The sequence below is a fragment of the Clupea harengus genome, chromosome 21, assembly GCF_900700415.2.
Source record: "Clupea harengus chromosome 21, Ch_v2.0.2, whole genome shotgun sequence".
Lineage (NCBI taxonomy): Eukaryota > Metazoa > Chordata > Actinopteri > Clupeiformes > Clupeidae > Clupea > Clupea harengus.
Window position 1 is genome coordinate 19,810,021 of NC_045172.1, and position 10,531 is coordinate 19,820,551.

The following is a 10,531-nucleotide window of genomic DNA, read 5'->3' on the forward strand; positions in this document are numbered from 1 at the left end:
GTCCAGCTATGTTTATCCTGCACCTTACCCATCTCTTCCTTTCAGACTGGTCCAGCTATGTTTATCCTGCACCTTACCCATCTCTTCCTTTCAGACTGGTCCAGCTATGTTTATCCTGCACCTTACCCATCTCTTCCTTTCAGACTGGTCCAGCTATGTTTATCCTGCACCTTACCCATCTCTTCCTTTCAGACTGGTCCAGCTATGTTTATCCTGCACCTTACCCATCTCTTCCTTTCAGACCGGTCCAGCTATGTTTATCCTGCACCTTACCCATCTCTTCCTTTCAGACTGGTCCAGCTATGTTTATCCTGCACCTTACCCATCTCTTCCTTTCAGACTGGTCCAGCTATGTTTATCCTGCACCTTACCCATCTCTTCCTTTCAGACCGGTCCAGCTATGTTTATCCTGCACCTTACCCATCTCTTCCTTTCAGACTGGTCCAGCTATGTTTATCCTGCACATTACCTGGGCTCTCTCCTTGCAGAGATGACGCTCAGAGACGGTGTGATGTCCTTAGGCCTGTCCGTCCATATCTCTGGCATACATTGTGACTGAGGCTGTAGGCTGTTTTGTCAATACTTCATGCAGATCTTCACTGATCGTCTGAGATGTGACAAACAATCTGTTGTGTTTTATTTGTTAGGGTTGTTGTTAGGGTTGTTCAGGGATAATTACAGGAAACGTTGCGCATAAACCTCTCAGAATCAGGATTACAAAAATGCAGCATTAATATACAGTGGTATGCCAATGCTTCGTTTGCAGTATTGAACATTCCATGTCACTGTAATATATTCTTAAAAATGTCATTAAATATATCAAACAAATGAAGGACAATTCTGTATAATTAATCAGGAGTTTATTAGGATTCTCGCTTTGAGGAAATTAACTTTGTATAGAGATATGGTAGAGGTCATTTAACTGTGAGGAGAGAAAAAAATACATTCCGGTTCATAGATATTAAAACAACAGATCCAATGTAAGTTATGCCTCATACTATTCTGAAACTACGGAATAAGTAAAAATGTATTTAAAGAGTGAATAAAAGATGAAGTCATTGAGCCAAACCATTTTTCATTAGCGATATTTACCTTGCCGTGTGCTTCTCATATACGTACGCAAGAGATTTTCTCATCAGTCAGAGTGAGAGCACCGAGGAGATGGCTTCTTCCTCCCTCTGTTTCTTTTAGGAGTACTCTCACATTTAAATCATTTTTGGGAACGTGGAAGAAGGGGGTAATTCCCTGTTATATATGTTTCATTTTATGTTTCAGTGGATCCTCTTAACTGTTGGACCTCGACTAAACAAGCCGAGAAGAAGAAAATATTAATATGATGATGTGTGCAAAGGTAATGCAACTATGAGAAGTGGCTTGAAAGATTAGCGAAATTATGATTGATGATGTTAGGCTTTAAAATTCACCCTCTGGATTCTGCGTGTGTGTGAAGATTCTCCAAGACAAATACAAGAAGAAATTGCTAATGACTTTTAATGTGTATATGCTTGGTGTGATTTCATAGTGTGTCCTCTTAATAACTCTGTGTTTAATGAATTGGTATTTAGGATGGAAACTATTGGGCTATACTTATTTAATACCATTATGGAGCAAATTAACCTTGTACTGGACTTAATTACATTTCATTCCACTTGGCCGGCCATGAGATTCATAGAGATATCTATTACAAATTAAAATTGAAATGCAATCTCAAAGAGTTTGGGTGGAGATGACACCGTGTCCTGAAATGTACTTTATGAAGCTCACCACAAAAGTGTACTGCTGTTTGTGTGTGTGTGTGTGTGTGTGTGTGTGTGTGTGTGTGTGTGTGTGTGTGTGTGTGTTTGTGTGTGTGTGTGTGTGTGTTTGTGTGTGTGTGTGTGTTTGTGTGCGTGTGTGTGTGTGTGTTTGTGTGTGTGTGTGTGTGTGTGTGTGTGTATGCGGTTGTGTATATGTAGGTGCGGTAGGGATATGTCATATGTGTGTATGTTTTATGAGGCATATGTAATGTTTTACCATGAAGTAATATCTTAGCTGATTATGTTTGTGTGCATCTTTTGTATGTGTATGTGTGTGTGTGTGTTTGTGTGTGTGTGTGTGTGTGTGTGTGTGTGTGTGTGAGTGTGTGTGCATGCATGTGTGTGTGCATGTGACCATATGCACGTGTACAGCTGCAGAACTGTGTGTGATCTGTGTGTGTGTGTGTGTGTCATGTGCATACCTACAGACACATCTCAGAACCTGCCATTTTGAAAGAGTTGAAGGTGGCAGACAAAGAAACTCTCCTACCGTCACATTATTTATTTATTTATTTTCTATGTGAGAGAGCAGCAACAAAAAAAATTAAATAAAAATTAAACAGTGTACCGTGATCGCAATAACACCCTTCAGAAACAAAACATACAGCAAAGTTAAAACTCTCTCTTTTCTTCCCTCCTATCACTCTGACACCCTTTCTCTTCCTTCGATTAAAAGCTTGTCATATTTTGACAACCCTGTCACCTCCCCTCTCCCGTCTGCCCGTCAGCGGCTGGCTCTCCCATCGCATTCAAACGGCACTTTGAATTCAAATGAGTGCAATTGACTCACTGTTGTTTCAAACAGCCTGCAAGAGAGGCTGGGGTGGGATTGGGGGTGGAGGGGGGTTGGAGAGGGGGGTGGGGGTGTAAATTGATTGAAATATGTCGCTATTTCGCTCTCGTAGTCTCTTTGATTCCTCTAGACTCTGAGCATTGCTGAACAGAGAAGGGAGATGCGTGTGTGTGTGTGTGTGTGTGTGTGTGTGAGTCGATAAGACTGCTTGCTGATATGAGTCTGAGTCTCGCTCGTCAGAGATCTTTTCAGAGCGCCACATGTCAGCAGATTCCATCGATCCACTTATTGCCTGTAAAGATTCTGATGTGATCCGTTTGAAGTGGGATTGAGTGATATGTCTCAACTTGTGTGTGTGTGTGTGTGTGTGTGTGTGTGTGTGTGTGTGTGTGTGTGTGTGTGTGTGTGTGTGTGTGTGTGTGTGTGTGTGTGTGTGTGCATGCATGAGCTAGCCCCTGACATTGTGGATGGGGTGGGCACAAAACTATGTCTTCCGCTCATAGAATTACAGTTCAACTGGGCTGTGGATGGGTTTCAGGTAGGCTATTTTAGAGTCAAAGAGACGAACAACCCAAGGGTCATGACCTCGTCCAAGAGACCGGAGCCGACTGGAACAGATGCATCTCAGAGGCCTCTTGGCCTGCTCTGTTTTCTGGGATATTTAACCTTGAGACAAGTTGATACACTTTTTTTCTGTCAGTTATTTAGGTGCTCCTGACAATGAATTTCACATCAGGGGTTGATCAAGTACATCCAATTGTATCCTATCTTATCGCATCCTATCCAGTAAAATTCATGGTTTGTGCCATTTGTGTGTGTGTGTGTGTGTGTGTGTGTGTGTGTGTGTGTGTGTTAACCAAACTTAAGTCTCGTGTGCATGCAAACACTTAAGCTTCTTCATGGGTATTTATCAGGGACAGAAGTGTTTATATGCTGACGGTGTTTCATATCAAGTTCTGATCTCCCTGAAACAGTAATAATACTCAGTATCTTAAAGTTTACTTTACTGATTATTACTAATTATGCTACTTATTTACTTTGTGTCACTGCTACTTTGTGCAGTCGGAGTGGGGAACTTTCAAACAGTTTCTCAGTCTCACACTGTTATATATTCCAATACACACTTACACTAGTACACACACATACATAAACAGCCATAGAAAACCATTCTGTCAGAAAGCATATTTGTTTTATGTTGAAACACATATTTCCATTTTGTCTACAACACCAAGTTTTGTAAAGTTTGTTTTCGTGAAAACATTCTTTTGTGTGTAGCGATACATAGGTGTGTGTGTATGTGTGTGAGATGGCCTCTTTCTCCTTCCCTCACGCACAAACACACACTCATACACACCACAGAGAGAGCTGCCGAGAGGGAGACAGAAAAAAGAGAGGAAGAGAGGGAGAGAAGGAGGGGAAGAGAGGTAGAGAAAGAGAGTGAGAAAGGGAGAGGCAGAGAGAGAGAGATGTAGAGAGAGAGAGTGAGAAAGGGAGAGGCAGAGAGAGAGAGATGTAGAGAGAGAGAAGGAGGGAAAGGAGAGGCAGAGAGAGAGAAAAATGGAGAGAGAGAGAGGTAGAGAGAGAAAGATGGAGAGAGAGGTAGAGAGAGAGAAAGATGGAGAGAGAGAGAGAAGGAGGGAAAGGAGAGACAGAGAGAGAGAAAGATGGAGGGAGAGAGAGGTAGAGAGAGAGAAGGAGGGAAAGGAGAGGCAGAGAGAGAGAGAGAGAGAGAGAGAGAGAGAGTATTGATCATACCTCCTCTGTGAGGTGTGTTCCTCGGAGGTGCGTTCCTGTGGACTGCAGTAGACAGGCAATGTGACCCGTCTCCCAGGCTGCTCTCCTAGTGACCCAGATCTCACTCACAGCAGCGGGCAACTAGACCCCCTTATTACCAGCAGCACAGCCCATCAGCTCCCATTAAATAAATACACACACACACACACACACACACATTCTCTCACATACACTCTCTCACATACACACTCTCACACACACACACACTCTCTCTCACACACACTCTCTCACACAAACACTCTCTCTCACACACACTCTCACTCTCTCTCACACACACACACACACTCTCTCTCACACACACACGTTTGTCCCTCTCTCTCCCTCTCTCTGTCACACACACTCACACAGATACCAAGCTCACACTCTCACCCTCATACAGAGATAAGATTCACACACACACACTTACACACACACACACACACACATGCACACACACACACACACACACACACACACATATATATGTATATGATACACATACACACACACCTGAGTCTGTCCAATCAGAGTCCCAGACAGACAGAGTCTCCCCATGTCAAGCGCCCACACATGTAACCTGGCACGCCCCATATAGTAACATGGGCTTCATTCAAGCACCCACACATGTAACACACACTCACACACACACACACACACACACACACACACACACACACACACAAACACACACACACACACATGTAACCTGGCACGCCCCATCTAGTAACATGGGCTTCATTCAAGCACCTGTAGACCCTTTTACTTCAAGGACTGGAATAGAACTGAACAAATGAACACCACACCCTTCTGGTAAGAGTGGACCGAGGCAGGCCAGTAGTAATGGACCACACCCTTCTGGTAAGAGTGGACCGAGGCGAGCCAGTAGTAATAAACCACACCCTTCTGGACCGAGGCGGGCCAGTAGCAATGGACCACACCCTTCTGGACCGAGGCGGGCCAGTAGTAATGGACCACACCCTTCTGGTAAGAGTGGACAGAGGCAGGCTAGTAGTAATGGACCACATCCTGAGCCAGCGACGCATAGTGTCATAGGGTTATAACGCATAGTGTCATAGGTTTATAACGCATAGTGTCATAGTGTCATAGGGTTCTAACGCATAGTGTCATAGGGTTCTAACGCATAGTGTCATAGGTTTATAACGCATAGTGTCATAGTGTCATAGGGTTGTAACGCATAGTGTCATAGGGTTCTAACGCATAGTGTCATAGGGTTCTAACGCATAGTGTCATAGGTTTATAACGCATAGTGTCATAGGTTTATAACGCATAGTGTCATAGGGTTCTAACGCATAGTGTCATAGGTTTATAACGCATAGTGTCATAGGTTTATAACGCATAGTGTCATAGGTTTATAACGCATAGTGTCATAGGGTTCTAACGCATAGTGTCATAGGGTTCTAACGCATAGTGTCATAGGGTTATAACGCATAGTGTCATAGGTTTATAACGCATAGTGTCATAGGTTTATAATGCATAGTGTCCCGCTCGGAATAAGTAGCCGGACATGCTTGGAAAGGGATGACACCATTCCGCTCGCCTAATCGGACATTAGAGAGACGGATGCCTCGATTGTGTTTTAGTGTTTATGAGTCGACTCCAGGGATTCATTAGGCCCCACACTCCCTTCAAAATGGAATCTATGGCTTAATTAAAGTTAGATAGGTTGGAAATGGGAACTGTGGCTCCGAGAGAGAGGGCTTTGTTGTTCCTTCATTAGGGGCGCTGTTTAATGAATGCGTGCCGCAGACCGCTCATCATTTCCATGTAATTAAGGTTGTTCCTAAACCGTTTCTGAGGCCTAGAACTGGCCGTCATGGACCATAAGTCAAGTTTGTTTCTCCTCAGTGGTGTGTGTGGCAGTAGTGTTGGAGTCTGGTGAGAGACAAAGATGCCTGAAAAAGATCTGAAAGTTGAAGAACAGAGATAAATGTGCTGATGGACATTGATTTGTGGTTCATGTTTGTGACCTGCTGGTTAGAGACAAATGAAGGCTTATTACTTCATAACGCTGAAAAAGCATTTACAAAACCTAATAATGTCCCTCTGTCAGAATATGCAATGTGTGAAATTGTGTTGAATGTAGGTTACAGAATTGTATTCATTTATTTTTCTTTCAGATGTAGAAAGTGCAATTAAGCATGTGTGTGTGTGTGTGTATGTGTGCACATGTTTGCAATGGCTGGGTGTTTTTGTGGAGAACTTTTTGTGAACAATTTTTGAGAAAAAACATGCTTGGTTCTATTGTGTGATAGAATCACAAACAGACAAACACACACACACACACACACACACACACACACACTGTCACGTCAGAGCCCGGACCTGCACCAGCCACGCCCCCGTTGGTTTCCACTCGCTCACTCTCACCGGAGTACTGATCACTTACACCTGTTCTCACTCACCTGCACCGCGTTTACACTCACCTGGTTCCTAATCACCCACACCTGTCACAGCCCCTATACCTCACTCTCCCTTCACACGGTGTCTGGTATCGCACTTCAAACGGAAGCACTCCCACTGGATTTCCCGCGGCCTGGCTTTTCGAAGGATTACGTTACCTGCAATCATTGTTAGTTTCAGTTTAGTTCCGCTCCTTAGTTCCTGTTTTGAGTACTACCTTAGTTATAGTTTAGTTAAGTGTCTTGCCGAGTGTGACTCGTGTTTTGTTTGCCGCAACGGCGTGTTCTGTTATAGTTTGTTCATTAAGAGGTTGCCTCTGCTTTATTTAGTTTGGCGATTAGATCGCGAGTGCCACCAGTACCCAGCAGTGCTACGCGCCTGCGCCCCTCCGAGGGTTGAGACTGTGTTGTTGAGGATTCTCCCGCAGCCTCTCTGTGTTTGTGTGTTTGTATCAGCATCTCTGTGTCTGCAACCTGTTGTCTGTCCTGTGTGTTCCTGGCTGTCTCCGTGTGCAATAAACTCTGTTCCAAGTATCCAAAACTTGAAGTCTGTTCGTTCCGTGACACAGACACACACACTCAAACACACACATTCACACACACACACACACACGCACATACTGAAGATGACCAGATAGCAGGCGATGCTGGAGCAGCCATGATTCCACCTTCTAGTGGTGGATCGGAGTCAGATCGGGCCAAATATGTCCAAGAATAAAGTCAAGATGGCGGAGGAAGACATTTGGATATGATCTAATGTTTGTGTACAAATTCAAGAGATGCTACACAACTTGTAAAGACACACACACACACATATTGTGGAGCTCTGGATAATACCTAAAGGTCATGTGTGCTTCTAGGTTTCTGTTCAATGCATCAATCCATGTATTAATATACTGTACGTGTGTCTGTGTGTGTGAGTGTCCTTATCCCTAAATAATTTACATTGCATTGATTTCCTCACTTCTGTTTGCAGTTCCCCCCCCCCCACTTTACCAGTGTCATCTTTCTGCAGTCTTCTCTCTCTCTCTCTCTCTCTCTCTCTCTGTGTGTGTGTGTGTGTGTGTGTGTGTGAAACCACCTTTCATGGTCAACAGACAAAGACATGGTCATGAACACGAGAGAACTTTTCAAATCAATTTTGAAGTTTAACATCTTTGTAGTTCCTATGAGGTGAGGCACAGTGGCATAGTAATGGTCGTAAAACATCATCATGTCTGTAGATTAAGTATATAGTTTAAATATAAGTATATTATTTTAAATGAGTTGGGCGAAGGTATTAGTATTCCGCTACTGTCAATATGCTGATCGGAGAAAGAAAGAGAAAAAACGTATCCTGCCATCAAATATTTATACCGTCTAAACTCTTAACTTGCTCAGAATTTAAATGATTCCAAAGAGTTCAAGTTTGCGACCTTTGATGGAAAAGGAAGGAAGAGAGAGAGAGAGTGCTTGTGTAAAAGAGTGTTTACTATATCAGAACATTTGGGAAAGCTGCTCTGGCAGAAAGCAGAGAGAGTGGTTATCCAATGTGGTATTTTCTGTTTATTTCATTTGAATTTTTTTAGAGAATAATGACATGATGGGGCTGTTATTTAGGCTGTGGTGTATTCTTCATGTTGTATTATAAAAGCCCCCCCCCCCCCCCCCCCCCCGAAAAAAATAGATAAATAACAAAGCACCCTATCGCTTTTGCTGTTATATAGACCTAGACAGCAATCACATCCAGACCAGATTTTCTTTTCTGCTGTTGGGACTTCAGCAATGCATCATGGTGTTGCTGCCATCTAGTGGACTGAAAGTAGAAGTTGTGCTGGATGTCCAAGGAATTATTTTATTCTCATGTGGAAAAATCACATTGTTATACTCAGATAGGTTGTCCTATTCTTCTCATTTGATCTCGGAAGGCATTTCCTTGTCTAAAGGAAAGTTTACGCTTTAGTAAATTTGACGAAAGGAAACTTTACACTATAGTAAACTTGACGAAAGGAAACTTTACACTATAGTAAACTTGACGAAAGGAAACTTTACACTATAGTAAACTTGACGAAAGGAAACTTTACACTATAGTAAACTTGACGAAAGGAAACTTTACACTATAGTAAACTTGACGAAAGGAAACTTTACACTATAGTAAACTTGACGAAAGGAAACGTTCCACTATAGTAAACTTTACTTAAGGAGATGTGTCCACAAAACCTTACACTACAGTAATTGCTACATCCTAAAATGCATTGCTGCCCACAAGCATGCGCCCATATGTGACATGAGGACAGACATAAGTGTATACAAGATGAGGGGGGCAGGTAACTAAATACACAAATGTGATATACAAGATGAGGGGGGCAGGTAACCATAAAGTCAAAGTCAAAGTGTTTATTATCGCATACATCAAATTTCTTCAGCGCAGCGAAATTCTTACGACTTGGCAGCCAACATCTACGCAGTAGACGGCATACAACAGGTAACAAAAATAACATATACCAACATAACATATACCAGAAATAACATATAACACTATAACATATAACATATAACAAGTAACAACAGTTTGAAATACAAGAAGGGCAGTTTCCAGGGTGGGGAATATTAAATTAAATAAGATAAAAAATATGTGCTTATATATATATGTAGCAAGTGTATTTGAATGGGTGTGAAGTACAAGGTGATGGCGACTGTTCAGTGTTGCTGATTCAGCAGCCTAACAGCCTGGGGGTAAAAACTGTTTGTGAGTCTGGTAGTCCGTGCTCGGATGCTCCGGTAGCATCTACCAGACGGCAGCAGTGTGAATAGACCATAGCCTGGGTGGCTGTGGTCCTTGACATTGTTCCGTGCTTTTCTCAGGCATCTACTGTTGTAGATGCCCTGCACGGAAGGGAGATGGCCGCCGATGATACGCTCCGCTGTCTTCACCACCCTCTGCAGGGCCTTGCGATCGGCAGCGGAGCAGCTACCATACCAGGCAGTGATGCAGCCAGAGAGGATGCTCTCAATGGTGCATCTATAAAAGTTTTTCAGAGTTTTAGAAGACATGCCAAACTTCTTGAGTCTCCTCAAGAAGTAAAGCCGCTTCTGTGCAGTTTTGACCGCCGAGTCCGCTTGCATGGACCAGGTGAGGTCATCCTTGATGTACACACAGAGGAATTTGAAGTTGGAGACTCTCTCCACTGCAGCTCCCTCGATGTGTATGGTGTTGTGACCCCCCCTCTGTAGCTTCCTGAAATCCACAATCATCTCCTTGGTTTTGCGGACGTTGAGAGACAAGTTCTTGTCTTGGCACCATGCTGCCAAGCCCCTTACCTCATCTCTATAGGCGGTCTCATCGTTGTTAGAGATGAGACCCAGGATGGTAGTGTCGTCTGCAAACTTCAGGATGATGTGGGAACTGTGTACTGAGTACTGGGGGCCCCCGGTACTCAGGGTCAGTGAGGAGGAGGTGTGCTTGCCCATTCTCACCACCTGGGGTCTGCTCGTCAGGAAGTCCAGGATCCAGTTGCACAGGGGTGTTTTAAGACCCACGCTCCGGAGCTTCGGGACGAGCTTGGCAGGCACAATGGTGTTGAATGCTGAGCTGTAATCCAAAAAACAGCATTCTCACATATGTGTTACCCTTTTCCAGGTGGGAGAGAGTGGTGTGTGTTGCAAGGGCGATGGCATCATCTGTTGATCTGTTTGTGCGGTATGCAAACTGAAAGGGGTCCAGGGTGTTTGGAAGGGTGGAGCAGATGTGGGTTCTGACCAGCCGCTCG